The 19,238-nt window shown below is 39.3% G+C and overlaps 1 long non-coding RNA gene across 1 annotated transcript in view; it reads left to right on the top strand.

Annotated features, from left to right (window-relative positions):
• LOC127086036 (uncharacterized) overlaps positions 1–16,372 on the top strand; it is a 33,129-nt gene extending 16,757 nt beyond the window's left edge. Inside the window, exon 3 of the long non-coding RNA XR_007789378.1 lies at positions 16,011–16,372. This is a non-coding gene — a long non-coding RNA (uncharacterized LOC127086036). The remainder of the gene's footprint in view (positions 1–16,010) is intronic.
• Positions 16,373–19,238: the final 2,866 nt, after the last annotated feature.

Here is a 19,238-nt window from a genome sequence, read left to right as displayed (position 1 = left end):
TGTCGTCTGCCATCTCGAAAGATGTGATCCGTCCAGTCATTCTTCTCAGAAAGCGAGGAGTTGGGAGGAAAACTGATGATCTGTGAGTTATAACAGAATTGGGAAATAGCGGATGCCGTGTTCACATTGCCATTAGAATAGATTTTTCCTTTTGTGCGCAATTACCTCTTTCTAGGAATTGCTTCCCAATGTATTTGCCTTTTCAGGCACATTTTCAATAAATAAAAGTCGTTATTCAGATAAATGGCTTCTTTTGTTTTTATTTTTACTGTTTTGTTTGCAAAAAACGTCCGAATTTTTGATAAGCATTGCATATAAAAACATGAAGGCTAAACAATAGCTTGCAGGATGACAAAACATTTGAAAATCATTTGAATGTTGAGGACACTTGAGCGTATCTTGTCCATGTATCCCCTGGGGGCATTTTGTTGTGCTGTTTTTCAGGTTGGCATCTGCGAGGACGTTTCCTCAGCAGATATTCTCCCCAAGCAAGTTTGGAAGCTATCAGAGCTATGTTCCCCCAAGCGGAGTCCCCGAGTGGATTGGGTCCTATGAAGGATATCCCCAGCGGAGTTTACCTTTCCCCAGCAGCAGTGCTATTCCCCAGCATGAGTGAGAAGTCGTTGCTCTCCCTGCAGGGTCTCCCCGCAGGGTTGGAGTACCCGATCAGTTTTGGCTCCCCAGCCGGAGTTTTTCATCATTTTTTCATTTTTGCATTTTAGTGATCATTGCATCCTCGAACTGCGTAGCATTCCCATTCAATATGGAGCATTACGCCATAGAAAAATTCAAACATATGCATTCATGTGTTAACCCAATCAGACAATATCCCCGGCAGAGGCGGATCATTTTGTTCAACATCGGTGCAACATGTAACACTCTTCTAAATACCCCAAATTATTATAATTAAAATAACAATATATATTCATCAGAGTAATTATGCCCCGAAGGGTGTCACACAATCATTTCACAACAATTATCAAAATATCCTGTCATGCTCATTTCTTTAACCAAATAAGATTCTTTGCATAAATCGCAGCGGAAATAATTCAACATCAATGTAAAACATGTAACACAATACATGTCAATCATTCAACAACAGAAATCAAATAAATTAAAACATCCCCTCCCGATGTTACATCTATCAGAGCATGACCCATAAGAACTACTCTAGACTCCAAGCAATTGCTTCTACTCAACTCATTTCTCGTTACCTGAAAAATAGGTGTAAGGGTGAGTATCTCAATCAATATAATGAGCATTATAGAACAATATGTAATGCCAAGTAATTAACACATTAATTCACCCTAATTAGACTACGCATTCAGCAACAGCAATATTCGTTCAAACATCATACTCGACAGTAGATTCTCAACCATATTCAACATCAACAATATAACACACAATACACATATAATACTGGAATACATCCATTCATATTATATGCCATACATTTATTATGCAATGAGACTCTATGCATGCGGTACCGACTATTTGTGAACATATAGTTCAACCTCACCGTCCAAATCCAGGCACGGCTACCAAGCTCACTAGTCCCACTCATTTGAGACATAGTGACTCACTCACTAATTCCTCACCATGGGAATTAGCTACCACCCCAAATGGGCCATGCTATGCACGCTAATCACCTAGCATGCAAACATCAACAACGATCAAAATGATTTACTCACTAATTCCTCACCATGGGAATTAGCTACCACCCGAAGGCCACAATATGCATGCTAATCATCTAGCAATGCAACATCAACAAAAATCAAGAATAGACACATGCTCACACTCTAAGCCATAATACAGTCTATTCACACATGTATACATTCACATCATCATGTATACTATCACATATCATCAACAAATTAATCACAAAAGCATATCATATCATGCCACATAATCAAACACAGTATTAGCCCGCTCTACTAATACCTATACCACTCAAAACAACGGGAAATGATCCCTATCACATCATATCTCAGCTAAGTACACCACTCAGCCTCAACAACCAAAAACTGCACAACCACAGTTCAGGAAAATCCCAACTCTGCCCATACGCGTATTGCCCATGCCATACGCGTATTGCCCAAACCTGGCCAACTCAATACGCGTACTGCCCACTCTCATACGCGTATTGCGCATTTCCTCGCCCAACTCATACGCGTACCGCCTATTCCATACGCGTACGCTACGCGTAACAACTTCCCATTACGCGTACCAACAGAGACCAATTCACGTTTAAAATGTCATCTTTTTCTCCCATACGCGTAAGGCTTCCCCCCATACGCGTACCAACATCTCATACGCGTATTGCCTAGTGCCATACGCGTATGACCAGAAACCAGAACTCTCAGATCTGCAATGGCTTCCTTGCTACGAAGCCTCTCCGATCCGACCTTCCACAGTCCAATTTTCACACATAATTCCTTCCTATTGTCTAACACAAACAGATCCTGTTCGATTCCACAAGGTCTAACATTTCTACACCTAATTCCTACGAATTCTTTTCTATTATCATTCAATTTCGTTCATCCAATATTTCACAAATTCATCATGCATCAATCAAATCAGAGGTACAACCAATGGTTATTACTACCCAGTACATATTATCATATAATACCCTTTAACCGATGATAAACCCCCCTTACCTGAGTTAATCCGGCAGCTTCCGAGCTCCAAGCTTCTCCTTCCTTCAACCTTCGTTCTCTGGCTTTTTGCCCTTTCTGCCTCTTTTCCCTTTTCACGTGAAAACCTTTTTCCAAAAATTGAGACTTTTTATTATTCCAACTTATATACTCCAATAATATTATTCCACTAAATAATTATCCCAATAATTATTATTCCAAAATAATAATAATAATAATAATAATAATTCAATTATTTAATTAAATCAATAAAGATATTATTAACTTAATTTAAATAATTATTATATTATTATCGGGGTGTTACAACTCTCCCCCACTAAAAGAGTTTTCGTCCTCGAAAACATACCTCAAGCGAACAACTCCGGATAAGACTCCTTCATTTGGCTCTCAAGTTCCCAAGTCACATTGCCACCTGCTGGTCCTCCCCAAGCTACCTTCACCAAGGCGATCTCTTTACCCCGCAACTGCTTCAACTCTCGATCCTCGATCCTCATAGGTGATGTTTCAACAGTCAGGTTATCTCTCACCTGTACATCATCTATTTGGACCACATGCGACGGATCATGAACGTATCTCCTCAGTTGAGACACATGAAAAACCTCATGCAAATTCGCAAGCGACGGCGGCAAAGCGATACGATAGGCTACCTCTCCTATCCTCTCCAAAATCTGATAAGGACCAATAAATCGAGGTGTCAACTTCTTCGACTTCAAAGCTCGACCAACACCGGTTATCGGAGTAACACGAAGAAACACATGGTCTCCCTCTCGGAACTCAAGGGACTTCCTCCTCTTATCATGATAACTCTTCTGACGACTCTGAGCAATTCTCATCTTCTCCTGAATCATCTTAATCTTTTCCGTAGTTTGTTGAACAATCTCCGGTCCAACTACAGCACTCTCACCGGACTCATACCAACATAAAGGTGTCCGACATCTCCTACCATACAAAGCTTCAAACGGTGCCATACCAATGCTCGAATGAAAACTATTGTTGTAGGTAAACTCAATCAAAGGCAAATAACCATCCCAAGCACCTCCCTTCTCCAAAACACAAGCTCTCAAAAGATCCTCTAGCGACTGAATCGTCCTCTCAGTCTGACCATCAGTCTGCGGATGATATGCAGAACTCAATCTCAGCTTAGTTCCCAAAGCCCTCTGCAAACCTTCCCAGAACTTTGATGTAAATCTAGGATCTCTGTCCGAAACAATACTCGACGGAATACCATGCAAACTTACAATCTTCTCAATATACAACTCGGCTAGCCTCTCTAACGGATAATCCATTCTGATCGGAATGAAATGAGCCGACTTTGTCAATCTGTCAACAATCACCCAAATAGCCTCAAAATTCTTACTTGTCCTCGGCAAACCAGAAACAAAATCCATACTGATACTATCCCACTTCCACTCTGGAATAGCCAACGGTTGCATTAGCCCCGACGGCTTCTGATGCTCAATCTTTGACTTCTGACAAGTCAAACAGGAATAAACAAAACTCGCAATTTCTCTTTTCATTCCCGGCCACCAAAATAACTTCTTCAAATCATGATACATCTTCGTAGCCCCAGGATGAATACTCAAGCCACTACGATGTCCTTCCTCCAGAATACTCTTCTTAAGTTCGGTCACATCCGGAATACACACCCGACTACCAAATTTCAAAATACCATTCTCATCAACTCTGAATTCGCCACCTTGACCTTGATTCACTAAAGTCAACTTATCTACCAAAAGCATATCAGATTTCTGACCCTCTCTAATCTCATCCAGAATACTACTCGTCAACTTCAACATTCCCAATTTAACACTATTGTGAGTACTCTCACACACCAAGCTCAAATCTCTAAACTGCTCAATTAAATCCAACTCTTTAACCATTAACATAGACATATGTAAGGATTTCCGACTCAATGCATCAGCCACTACATTTGCTTTACCCGGATGGTAATTCAAACCAAAATCATAATCCTTCAGAAATTCTAACCATCTTCTCTGTCTCATATTCAGCTCTCTCTGATCAAACAAATACTTCAAACTTTTATGGTCACTGAAAACTTCAAATCTTGATCCATACAAATAATGCCTCCATAACTTCAGAACAAATACCACAGCTACCAACTCTAAATCATGGGTCGGATAGTTCCTCTCATGAACCCTTAGTTGTCTCGAAGCATAAGCTATAACCTGCTTATTCTGCATCAACACACCACCTAGACCCAACAATGAAGCATCACAATAAACCTCAAATAATTCCGACGAACTCGGTAATATCAGAATAGGAGCAGTAGTCAACCTTCTCTTTAACTCTTGGAAACCTTCTTCACACTTTGAGTCCCAAACAAATGCTTGCCCCTTTCTAGTCAACATTGTCAACGGTAACGCCAACTTGGAAAATCCCTCAATGAATTTCCTATAATAACCTGCAAGTCCAAGAAAACTCCTTATCTCAGAAACTGACTTCGGAGCTTCCCACTTAGATACCGCTTCTATCTTAGAAGGATCAACAGCAACACCACCTCTTGAAATCACATGACCAAGAAAACTAACCTCTCCTAACCAAAATTCACACTTGGATAGTTTAGCGAATAACTTCTTTTCTCGTAGAACTCCCAAAACCACTCTCAAATGTTCAGCATGCTCTTCTTCAGATTTCGAATACACCTAAATGTCATCAATAAACACCACCACAAACTGATCTAGGTACGGATGGAAAATCCTATTCATATACTCCATAAATACTCCAGGCGCATTAGTCACACCGAAAGGCATTACAGAATACTCATAATGTCCATACCTTGTTCTGAAAGCAGTCTTCTGAATATCCTCAGTTTTCACACGTATCTGATGATACCCAGACCTCAAATCTATCTTGCTGAACACACTCGCACCAACCAATTGATCCATCAAATCATCAATCCTCGGTAAAGGATACCGATTCTTGATCGTCACTTTATTCAATTGCCTGTAGTCCACACACAACCTCATAGTACCTTCTTTCTTTTTAACCAGCAACACTGGTGCACCCCAAGGTGACACACTCGGGCGAATAAATTTCTTATCCAACAAATCTTCCAACTGACTCTTCAATTCAGCTAGCTCAACAGCAGACATACGGTAAGGAGCCATCGATATCGGTCTAGTACCAGGTACCAAATCAATCGAGAACTCAACTTCACGCTCTGGCGGCAATTCATTCACTTCTTCCGGAAACACATCAGGAAAATCACACACCACAGCGAGATTGCCAATCACCAGTTTATCTTTAGCCTCCAAAGTTGCTAACAGCATAAACAACTCTGCCCCATCTGCCACTTCCTCATTCACCTGCCTGGCTGATAGAAACAAACTCTTGCCTTCCTCAATCTCAGGAAAGATCACAGTCTTATCAAAACAGTTGATGGAAACTCGGTTAAACACCAACCAGTTCATACCCAGAATAACATCAATCTGCACTAATGGAAGACACACAAGGTCTATCCCAAAATCCCTACCAAAAATACTCAAAGGACAACTCAGACAAACAGAAGTAGTAGTCACTGAACCCTTCGCAGGAGTATCAATCACCATACTACCAAGCATCTCAGATATCTCTAACTTAAGTTTCACAGCACAATCCAAAGATATAAAAGAATGAGTCGCACCTGTGTCAATAATAGCTATAAGAGGAAAGCTATTAATATAACACGTACCTCGGATCAAACGATCATCTGCAGAAGTCTCAGAACCTGATAAAGCAAAAACCTTGCCTCCTGACTGATTCTCTTTCTTTGGCTTAGGACACTGTGGACTGATATGACCCAACTCTCCACAGTTGAAACAAGTCACAGTCTTCAACCGGCAATCTGCAGCTAAATGACCACCTTTTCCACACTTGAAACATTTCTTCTCATTACTGGTACACTCATGGATCCGATGTCCAGCCTGGCCACATCTATAACACTTAACAGGAGCACTAGAATCTCCTCCACTAGGCCCCTTCATCCCACTCTGCCTCTGAAAACCTTTGCCAGCTGCATATGGTTTTCCACGATCCATCTGATTCTTGCCTCTCCTATCAACTCTCTGCTGATAGCTCTCAGCTCTCGCCTTAGAATCCTGTTCGAAAATCCTGCAACAGTCAACCAAATCAGAAAACACTCTAATCCTCTGATATCCAATCGCCTGCTTGATCTCGGGACGCAACCCGTTCTCAAACTTCACACACTTTGAAAATTCCCCAGCAGCCTCAGCATAGGGAGTGTAATACTTTGACAGTTCTGTGAACTTAGCAGCATACTCAGTAACAGTCCGGTTACCCTGCTTCAATTCCAAGAACTCTATCTCTTTCTTTCCTCTGACATCCTCGGGAAAATACTTCCTCAGAAATCTCTCTCTGAACACAGCCCAAGAAATCTCAGCATCTCCAGCAGCTTCCAACTCAGTGCGGGTAGCAACCCACCAATCATCAGCTTCTTCTGACAGCATATGTGTACCGAACCTGACCTTCTGGTTATCAGCACACTCAGTTACTCTGAAGATCCTCTCTATCTCCTTCAACCACTTCTGAGCACCATCTGGATCGTATGCTCCTTTGAACATTGGAGGATTGTTCTTCTGGAACTCACTCAACTGACGAGCAGCTCCCATTCCCATAACATTTGGATTCCCTCCAAGTACTCCAGCTAGCATACCCAGAGCCTCAGCAATCGCAGCATCATCTCTACCTCTTCCAGCCATCTCTATTCTGAAAACCCAACAAGCTAAAACAATAAGTACTGATAGGGTTACACAACACCTATCCCGTACAGGGGAAACAGAAAAATTACGACTCGACTCGACCGACTATGCTCTGATACCACTAATGTAACACCCTTCTAAATACCCCAAATTATTATAATTAAAATAACAATATATATTCATCAGAGTAATTATGCCCCGAAGGGTGTCACACAATCATTTCACAACAATTATCAAAATATCCTGTCATGCTCATTTCTTTAACCAAATAAGATTCTTTGCATAAATCGCAGCGGAAATAATTCAACATCAATGTAAAACATGTAACACAATACATGTCAATCATTCAACAACAGAAATCAAATAAATTAAAACATCCCCTCCCGATGTTACATCTATCAGAGCATGACCCATAAGAACTACTCTAGACTCCAAGCAATTGCTTCTACTCAACTCATTTCTCGTTACCTGAAAAATAGGTGTAAGGGTGAGTATCTCAATCAATATAATGAGCATTATAGAACAATATGTAATGCCAAGTAATTAACACATTAATTCACCCTAATTAGACTACGCATTCAGCAACAGCAATATTCGTTCAAACATCATACTCGACAGTAGATTCTCAACCATATTCAACATCAACAATATAACACACAATACACATATAATACTGGAATACATCCATTCATATTATATGCCATACATTTATTATGCAATGAGACTCTATGCATGCGGTACCGACTATTTGTGAACATATAGTTCAACCTCACCGTCCAAATCCAGGCACGGCTACCAAGCTCACTAGTCCCACTCATTTGAGACATAGTGACTCACTCACTAATTCCTCACCATGGGAATTAGCTACCACCCCAAATGGGCCATGCTATGCACGCTAATCACCTAGCATGCAAACATCAACAACGATCAAAATGATTTACTCACTAATTCCTCACCATGGGAATTAGCTACCACCCGAAGGCCACAATATGCATGCTAATCATCTAGCAATGCAACATCAACAACAATCAAGAATAGACACATGCTCACACTCTAAGCCATAATACAGTCTATTCACACATGTATACATTCACATCATCATGTATACTATCACATATCATCAACAAATTAATCACAAAAGCATATCATATCATGCCACATAATCAAACACAGTATTAGCCCGCTCTACTAATACCTATACCACTCAAAACAACGGGAAATGATCCCTATCACATCATATCTCAGCTAAGTACACCACTCAGCCTCAACAACCAAAAACTGCACAACCACAGTTCAGGAAAATCCCAACTCTGCCCATACGCGTATTGCCCATGCCATACGCGTATTGCCCAAACCTGGCCAACTCAATACGCGTACTGCCCACTCTCATACGCGTATTGCGCATTTCCTCGCCCAACTCATACGCGTACCGCCTATTCCATACGCGTACGCTACGCGTAACAACTTCCCATTACGCGTACCAACAGAGACCAATTCACGTTTAAAATGTCATCTTTTTCTCCCATACGCGTAAGGCTTCCCCCCATACGCGTACCAACATCTCATACGCGTATTGCCTAGTGCCATACGCGTATGACCAGAAACCAGAACTCTCAGATCTGCAATGGCTTCCTTGCTACGAAGCCTCTCCGATCCGACCTTCCACAGTCCAATTTTCACACATAATTCCTTCCTATTGTCTAACACAAACAGATCCTGTTCAATTCCACAAGGTCTAACATTTCTACACCTAATTCCTACGAATTCTTTTCTATTATCATTCAATTTCGTTCATCCAATATTTCACAAATTCATCATGCATCAATCAAATCAGAGGTACAACCAATGGTTATTACTACCCAGTACATATTATCATATAATACCCTTTAACCGATGATAAACCCCCCTTACCTGAGTTAATCCGGCAGCTTCCGAGCTCCAAGCTTCTCCTTCCTTCAACCTTCGTTCTCTGGCTTTTTGCCCTTTCTGCCTCTTTTCCCTTTTCACGTGAAAACCTTTTTCCAAAAATTGGGACTTTTTATTATTCCAACTTATATACTCCAATAATATTATTCCACTAAATAATTATCCCAATAATTATTATTCCAAAATAATAGTAATAATAATAATAATTCAATTATTTAATTAAATCAATAAAGATATTATTAACTTAATTTAAATAATTATTATATTATTATCGGGGTGTTACACAACACGCCTGCTACAGTGGCTCCTGACAGCACTCAGGATTGATATTCCCCAGAGAGGTTTATTTCCTCACCCGTCCGAGGACGGAAAGTTTGTTTCTCCCCAGTGAGATCCCCAGCAAGTGGTCAACCTTGCCTTGACATATCTAAGATGACGTTCTTGTGATACCGGTAGGTGTCATGCCAGCACCCACGTGTGTTTCTTTGTTTGGTGTCGGTAAACACCATTGTTTCGGTGTCTGTAAACATCGGGTATTCTCCCCAGTCATCAGTAAATGTCTGGTCATCATTTTTGGTGTCGGTAAACACCATTGTTTCGGTGTCTGTAAACATCGGGTTTTCTCCCCAGTCATCGGTAAATGTCTGGTCATTTTTTTGATGTCGGTAAACATCATCTTTCGATGTCGGTAAACATCGAGTCTTTTCTGCAATCATCGGTAAATGTCTGATAATCCCCAGCTAGAGATCCCCAGTAGAGTCATCGGTAAATGTCCTATCTGGTTTCCAGTTGCAAATATTTGTTTTTTCCCTTAGTGAAGTGTTCCCCAGTCATCGGTAAATGTCTGGTCGTTTTTGGATGTCGGTAAACATCATCTTTCGATGTCGGTAAACGTCGAGTCTCATCCCAGTCATCGGTAAATGTCTGGTCATGCTTTGTTTCCTTGTTGATAAAATCAAGATCCCCAGAAGTCGTCGGTAAACGTCTTGTCTGATTACACCACAAAGATTTTGTTCCTCCCCAAGTGGAGACGTCATCGGTAAATGGCCCCGTATGCTTCGATATCGGTAAATATTGAATGCCCAGTTTTATCCGCCATCGGTAAATGGCCCCGTTTTCTTCGATATCGGTAAATATCGGATTCCCAGTTGCAGTAGCCATCGGTAAATGGTCGAGTTGAAGTTGATATCGGTAAATGTCAAGTTTCTTTGCAGCAGCCATCGGTAAATGGTCTCGCTGAAGTTGATATCGGTAAATATCAAGTTACCAGTTTTCTAACCATCAGTAAATGGTTTCGCTTTTCTGAAGTTGTCAATGGCAGGCGTCATCGGTAAATGACGTGGTTCTTCTTGTATCATATCCGGCAGAGTGCAAATTTCTACGGTTCTTTGGTATTCAATCCCTGTTTACCCTGAAAGTCTGACAGCCGTCGCTATCATCCGTTCGGGTTCCCAGCTGATTGAATAGGGGCAGCTGTAGCACCTCAAATTTACACCTACTTCTTGTACATACATTCTCATATTAGGTCATAACATAACATGGTCCACTGCATAACATTGCATTGTCCCTTTGCCTCAAGTGCAAGCCAGTCAGAAGAATTAGGTCAAACTGGTCAGGAGATCAGTCAGTCAAGCAAGCAAGTGCAATTTTCATTGAAACAAGGCCCTAGGGTTGGTCCAACATGTTCACATGACTTGGGGATCCATTTGAAGTGTTTTGGTCAAGGATTGGATGTTCAGAAGTCATCAGTCAATGCACAGTTTGCCAGAAACCCTAAAAAGTCAAACTTGGTCAACTGTGTCTGATTTTATGGTTTTGATGGTTGGATTTGGTTTGAGAGAGCTCATTCATGTCCAAATAGGCCTCATGTATCATGTCAAGACCATCATGGAAGAATTTGAAGCCAGATCAGAAATTTCCAAAAATAGAAACTGGACCTGTAATTGAAACCTGCCAAAAATGGAAACTTCTTGATCCCAAACTTACGTCATGATACAAGCTTCAAATGAATTTTTTCCCAACATGAAAGTTGAAGATCTTGTTCTCCCATTTCCAAAAAGTCCAAGAACTCTCAATTCCCATGTATGGTTGGCAAGATATGATCAATTCATTTTCAAAAATTCTTGAACTTCAAAAGGCCATATCTCTCAAACCATTTGGCCAATTTGGGTGGGGTTTTTTTCCTACAAGTCACATTTGATCCCCTCTTTCCAAAAATGTCATCATCATGCACCAAAACATCACCATTCAAAATGGCCTTTTTGGACTTGCTTGAATTAATTTCAAGTGAGGTTGAAATTTGACTTTTCCAAATAACCATTTTTAATCATTTTGGCCAATTGAGAATGACTAGGAATCATATTTTGGACATGTTCAAGGCCCATTTTCGCAGCTACAGCTCATGCACCATGCCACTTGAGTGAAATTAGCAAAAGGACACTTTTTACCAACTCCAATTCCACTTTTTCATTAACCTTGATTAGTACCATTAAACAGAGTATATATACATCATTTTCTCTCTGAAAGAAACCCTAGCAGCCACTCAAAACCAACAGAAAACTCATTCCTCTAAAAAACACCATTTTCTTCATTTGCAAAATCTGTTAAAAACTCAAGAGCACCCGAGTTTGTTTTGGTTTGGTCATCATATACCAACATCTTGGAAGCATCTGGCAGCCATGTATCACACCTGTATCATCATTTCCACCTCTGTTGCATCAAAGGGGATGTCCATGGCAACTTTGATTTTGAGCTAACTCCAACATTGCTAAGCCAAAGCCTTCCATCCATTCATCAATACCAACACCATAGCGCATCTGTTTTGACAAAACACAAGGAAATAACCACTGCTCCGTTTCTGTGCTCCGAATTTGGCCAGGTATCGAATCTCTTCATTTCCAAAATCATGAACTACATCTTGTAGATCTTTTTGCCATGAACTTACTGAGCTTTGAATCGAAGGAAACAGTTAGAAATTGAGAGAGAACGAGAGTTTTGAAATTTTATGTTCATGGCAAGATTCAATCGATTCTTCATTTTGTTGTTGTTTTGAGATAAATTGCTTGTAGATTCGTGTTAAGGGTTGTTAGATCTTCATAAACATGTGCTTAAATGGTGTTTCTGGGATTGTTGAATTTTTCTGGAGATTTCGCGCACGAAGATCATGAAGATCTTCATGCTGTTCATGAGACTGCACTTTTCCTGCGGATTCTCTTGCAGCCTTCATGAGGCTAGCTATGACTTTTCCTGCGGATTCCTGGGCTAGGGTTTTTGCATGAGTTCGTTACTGTTGCATTAGCATGGACCAATCAGCTTATTTCGTTTCAGCAGCCAAAACGCTGCGTTTGGATTAGTGGCACGGGTAATTTCAAAAATGCCACTGGCCGTGCCCCATGTCCCATTAAAGTCATTTTGTTTTTCATATTTATTTCAATTTGTATGCTCATCTTGCAAAAATCATAACTTCATTATGTTTGATCCAATTTCCATGGGATTTTTTGCATTCTTTTCATCATGATCTCTACTTAATTGTCATATTTTTTTCCAGATTTTTGTGATGAATGGATTTTATTTGGCATATTGGTTTGTGACATGTGCTCATATTTTGTACACTTTGCCAAAACATTTGTGAAATGATGATGCTTTATCCAATGGCTCCCAAATTTTTTGTGCTTAAACTAGACACATTCATGGTGATTTTGGTGTAGAGTTTGTGAATTTATCATTGCTGGTTTGTGAGTTATGATTTTTTGAATTGGGGTGTGACAATTTGTGTCACACCATTGATGTCCAACTTCATGATTTTCATTACCATGCTTCTTGAACTCAAATTGGTTTTAATTTTTGCATGAATGTACTCTTGGATGTCTAGTTTACATGTGAATTTTCTTGGAATTATTTGTGGCATTTCCTAATTGTTTGGTATTTTCTCTCCTGTTTGGTCATATGTTGACCTTTTGTGACACATGTTCCCATTTCATTTGTGAAATTCTCATACTTTATTGGATGGACATGAAATTTGATATGTGACTAATAGACATCTTAAGGTTTATCATGGTTTTAGTCCCATTCATTTCTCATATGTTGTCACTGATTTATGATTTATTGAAGTTGGTGCATGTTTGGTTGACTTCTTTGAGCATGTTTAAACTTGCCTTGCCTTTCTGATTTTCATTGACCTATTTCCCATGATCCAATTGAGCTGAAATTTGACATGCACACCATGCTATGGATTATGTTTGATCATGATTTATTTGATGATTTTTGGAATTGTTTGTGATTGGTTTTGAGTTAAGTCTTGCTGTTGACTTCTATGAGCTTCCATATGCCATGCTTTGACCTAATTTGCTCATGAAATGATAATGATGAATGATGTGAATGTGAAACCACTTGGGTTTGTTTCTTGATTGTTTGAACTTGATTTTGGATACTTGCCACTTGCTGTTTTGCCTTTCTCATTCTCTTTTGACCCTAGGCTTGCCCTAGTGGTCCTGCTACTCACGCTTGAGTTCATGTTTTCAGGGTGACCAACAATTATCCAATGAGACCAATACAAATTGGTTGTGTTTGTTTGTTTATCATGACTAACCTATTTGTTTTGTAGGTTGCTTGGCTCACATGCCTTGAGCCTTGTGCATTGCACACTTAGCTTGTTTGTGTTGACTGGTTGATATCTGTTTCCTTTTGCTTTAATTTTGAAGTTGTGTACTAATGTTGTCTGACTGGTTTCAGGTGCTTTTAGTTGCTCAGTTCCTTGTGAACTTTTGCTTTGCTTTGCTTGATAAGCAATTTGCATTGAGGTATACCTTTCTTATCTTCATGTAGTCTGGAAGACCTGGCCTGTTGCTTGGCCAGGCAACTGTCTGAAGTCCTCCTTAAGAGGCAATGTCTGTGACTGTTTACATTTGTCCTGTACATATTCAAAGACCTCCTAAGTGAAGAGGCATTGGCAGACACAAGGGATGTGCAATCCATCCCCTGCTATTCTGTGTGTCATCTACTTTGCTCACACCACTGTGTTGACGCATTGCAGATACAAACCCAAGATCTTGTACAATTGTACAGTTGAGTCAGTTTCAAATGTGTAGAAGGGTTCCCACCTTCTGAACCCACACATTCTTGTCTTAAGCTCTCCCAGGCCAGGGATAAGAGCTGTGAAGTCTTATCTTCACTCACCTTTCATCTGCTTCACCTTAGCCCCTCAATGGCAAGGTTAAGAGCTAACACTACCCAGTTCCAGTGGTTTGTTTGTTGAGGTTGATATGACCCCTCGACTAAAACCTAACCTTGTTTGAGCCCATTGCTTGCATATAGTGTGTGCTACTTGTGCTTGTGTGTTTGCTTTAGCTTGCTTCCTGTGCAAGTTAGGTTTGCTTTAGCTTGCTTCCTGTGCAAGTTAGGTTAGGTATGGCTTGCTTCCTGTGTAAGTCATGTTTAGGATAGGCTTGCTTCCTGTGCAAGTTAGCTAGAAACCTTAACTTAGGGATGATTTTGCATGACAACATCTAGGCTCGAGTCGTAGTCTCCCTAGTGTTGTGTCTCCCTCTGTTATCTGGTTAGGCTAGTCCTTTATCTCTCCGTAGGGGAACTACGTCGCCCTGATCCTCATACCAGATGAGGTACGTAGGCAGGAGATGAGCTGATCTCTCCGGGCGCCCTTTTGTTTTGTTTGTGTGAGTTGTATCTCCTTTTCTGGTTGGAGTCTGACATAAGTCCAGCGATTGGCAGTTGGTTTCCTGTGTGTGTTTTGGTTCGGATGCTGATGTAAGCCCAGTGATTGGCATTCAGGCTCCACGTTTGCCTTCTTGTGTGTGTTTTGGTTCGGATGCTGATGTAAGCCCAGTGATTGGCATTCAGGCTCCACGTTTGCCTTTGCCAGTGTTTGTTTGTGTGTGTGTCAGCCGAGCTACGAATGCTCTGATTCTTCTCTCGTCCGAGGAGATACGTATGCATAGGATGCGATATCCTAGCGAGCATGTGTCGTTTCCCCAGTCCGAACTACTTCGACTCTGATGTCTATGCTTGATAGACTAAGTAGGCCTAGGATGCGATATCCTGCCGAGTCGGTTTCAGTCTGTTTTCTTGTGTCTCTTTCAGCCAGTGTGTGTGTGTTTGAGCAGTGTTTTAGCAACCATTTTTCCTTCCTTTTGTGCGTGGATCCCGTCGAGTACGACGAATGCGTAGGGGTGCTAATACCTTCCCTTCGCATAACCGACTCCCGATCCCATTCTCTCTGGTCGCGAGACCATGTCTTTTCCCAGGTTTACTCTGAGCGTTTCCCTTCCCTCTTTTGGGATAAATAACGCACGGTGGCGGCTCTGTTGTTCTTGTTTTCCCGCCGGTTTTTCGCGTGATGCGACAAGGGGTAAGGTGAATGATCACAAACTTGGAACTTGAAAATAATTGAATTTATGCCTTGATTTTTTAATGGTTTTGAAATCTTGTGAATCATTCTACATCTTCAAGTGCTTTTGGGAATTGATTTGTTGTTGGAAATAAGTATTTTTGAATGGTGCAAATTATGGATTCAATTCCCATTTTTTTGTGTATGAATAGGTTTGGAAAAATGTAGAAAATAGAGAAGTCATGCCAACATTTCTAAGTGTTTATGCAGTATTTTTGTGTGACTTTCCCATAGCTTTTGGATGACTTTGATTGATGAGTTCGGTGATTGACTTGTTTTATTCTCTTCCTTGTAGTATGGTGAAAAAAGTGGTGGAAGAAGTATATTGAAGCACCAAGGAAAGCAGGAGAAAAAGCCATGGAAAGAGAACCTGGAGGATGGAAAGTGTTGAAAATCCTTTCATGAAACATGTTCATGACATAATTTATTTTTCCATAAAAATTGTGAATTCTTGTGATCAAATGAATGTGAGATATGTCTAGGAATATTTAGGAGTCAAAATTGAGTCAATGGTCAAAAATTGACCAAAAGTCAACAGTTGATCAAAAACTCAACCATACCAAAATGATGTAAATTTTTATCATTTTTCCTTGTAATCCCTTATCTTCACTTGTGTCTCAAACAATAAGTCTTGTATCATGAATAAATGAAATATTATATGAATTTCCAATTTTGCCCTTTTCCTTTAGTTCAAGCAATCTTTTGAGTAAAACATCGTCATTAAAGAGCCTATGTCCCAATTGTTACAAATGAAGATGGAATGGTGAAATATACAATGTATGTCAATGAAATGAATGAAACCGACACATGCATGATGAATGATATGAATAACGTCGTAAGCTAGGTAAAAAGAAAAAAGGTAGGGCAAATTTTGGGGTATGACAATTGGCATGAGAGGTGGGAACACACCTGGTTTGATATAGGAAGGAGATTAAACATGTACAAAGAGGATATATGCCTCTGCTGAATAAATATGAAATTGTCAGGCGGTTTCAATTGCCATAAAGTCATGTTGGTAACAATGTCGAAGTTGCTGAACCGCAAAACATCGAGATAACGATTATCTGCAAAGGCAACATAATCTCAACAGTGTTTTAAAAACCACACCGGATAGACTAGTCAAATCGAGAACCTGATGTGTCACCTTTCTGGTTTGATTGCTGGATCGAGTAAGCTACTTGACTAATGGGAACCAGCCAGAATCTGATGAAACCGGTAAAAACCATTGAATCAACAATTTTGGAAAATTGGTAAGTTCAATGCTTGCTCTTTTTTTTTCTATTACTCAGACACAGGGATGTCGTTTTAATTAAGAAAATAAATTATAGAAGAAATAGAAACTTCTAGAATTTCATTTGAGTTGAGTTGCTAAAGTTAAGAGATTGAGATTGGGAAACAAAAACCCTTACTTTTTCATCGTCTGCCACCATTCTCGTACGTCGTTTGTCATAGCCTTCCTCTTAGCCTTGATGAGTTCATCATTTTCTCCGCATTCTATTCCACCTCTTATCATACTCTTCCTCTGTACACCATTTCTTTTACATATTTCCATTCTTAGCATACTGAATTTGTACTTTAGAATAATATCTTGTATATCTTAAAAAATACGATCCTTCAAGAAGCGCATTGCACGCTCGCGGAAAATTGTTCGAATAGAGTCGCCACCGAACTTTATTTATTCCAATGAAGGAATGGGAAAATATCGATAAAACCTTTTAAAAAAAGAAAATGGTCGTCGCAACCATATTCGGGTTCGGGAGTCGATTATGCAATGGGAAGGTATTAGCACCCCTCACGTTCGTTGTACTAAACGAAAACCTTTTAGTTAGATTTGCGATTGAATGTTAGCTTATGTTAATTGTTTTCTTCGAGTGGTAAAAAGATAAAAGAAAAAGAAAGGGTTCGCAAAAAGTTTTTTTTACTAATGGGTCTGACAAGATTACGGGTCTTGCTCCTATGTATCTCCAGGTGCGATAGAGAACTCTAGGCTACATAGTTATGGGTAGAAAAATGTTTTTTTTGTTGACGATTTTAGCAAAAGTTGTTGTTGTCGCAATCGAATAGAAAACATTGCTTACCCAAAATAGTTTAGATGAGCGGATGTTGAATCACATTGAATGGATTTCTACATATCAACAGTCACGGGAAAACGTCACTCATCTCAACTCCAACATATATGGATGAGGCGTTATTTTTCATCATCTCGAGACGGTAACACCTTTCGTTTATCAAAAAGGGTTTGACATTGCACTAAGGCGGAAAGAATAGGTTTGATGTGTTAAGTATCTTTTAGGCGAAAGGCGGGTATCTGAACATAGAGCTTTACATCGTTGCCCAAATATTCGGGGAAGGGGAAAGTCTACACCATCCTTCCTTTTTCTTCTCATTTTATTATAAAATATTATATGGCGAATTGAGTTGAAGTTCAATTAATGGAAGGCGGTTATTCACACAGAGAGCTCTACAACATTGCCCAAATAATCGGAAAAGAAATGGTCTACATACATCCTTCTTTTCCTTATATAGGAGAACCAACTTAATTTAAGTAATTATTGTGTTTTAATATGGAGGACGGACGTTCGGACATAGAGCTCTATAACATTGCCCAAACATTCAGAGAAGGAGAAGGTCTACATCACCCTTCCTTTTTCATCCATCTTGTTTATAAAAGTAGGATAATAAATAAATGAATTTGATTAAGAAAATACAACTCAATTTGATCGAGGTTTGACTTTCGTTGCAGAAATGGTTGAAGTGGATTCAAAATAATTTTAAATTGATAGTGCAAAGTGGTGAGATCTTTTGAAAAACTATCTTGATGTTGATCAAACGTTTGAATCTTATCTTGAAAGGTTGATTTTCTTATGCATATTCATCTCTTATTTAGAAATCAAAGGTCTTCATACAAGACTTCATAAGTCATGCAATGATTTTCAATCAAATATGGCATATGATCTTTAAATTAACTAGTATCACACAAGGCACTCAAGCATTCAACACTCGAAAATTAAGGATCAAAAGATTTAAGCCAGTCATGAGTCAAGATTATTTCTAAGTACTAATTTTTAAAAGAAACTCAATGGATTTTAGAAAGTATAGTTTAGATGAGACAAACCCTAGGAAAAACATATAAAATTGAACTGTTTTATTTTATTTGGTTTTAACAAAACACTAAATACTATATTATTTGTTAATAATCTATTAAAATTTATTTGATAAAAAAACTCAAGCTTTCTTAAATTATGGTGTTTTTTTTTATATTGTAACAAAAATACTAAGAGAAAAACAAAACAAAACAAGTAGCAAATGGGCCAAGGGGGTATCACAATGGCTGGTAGGTGCGGCCCAAATAAGTGGGTTGATTATGTGAAGATATATATATATATATATATATATATATATATATATATATATATATATATATATATATATATATATATATATATATATATATATATATATATATATATATATATATTTGGAATAATACAAGTTGTAAACTTATTGTCTCAAAGGAATTGTTTTCATAAAGTCTAT

The sequence above is a fragment of the Lathyrus oleraceus genome, chromosome 5 (assembly GCF_024323335.1).
Source record: "Lathyrus oleraceus cultivar Zhongwan6 chromosome 5, CAAS_Psat_ZW6_1.0, whole genome shotgun sequence".
Classification (NCBI taxonomy): domain Eukaryota; kingdom Viridiplantae; phylum Streptophyta; class Magnoliopsida; order Fabales; family Fabaceae; genus Lathyrus; species Lathyrus oleraceus.
This window is presented reverse-complemented; position numbering and strand designations above follow the sequence as displayed.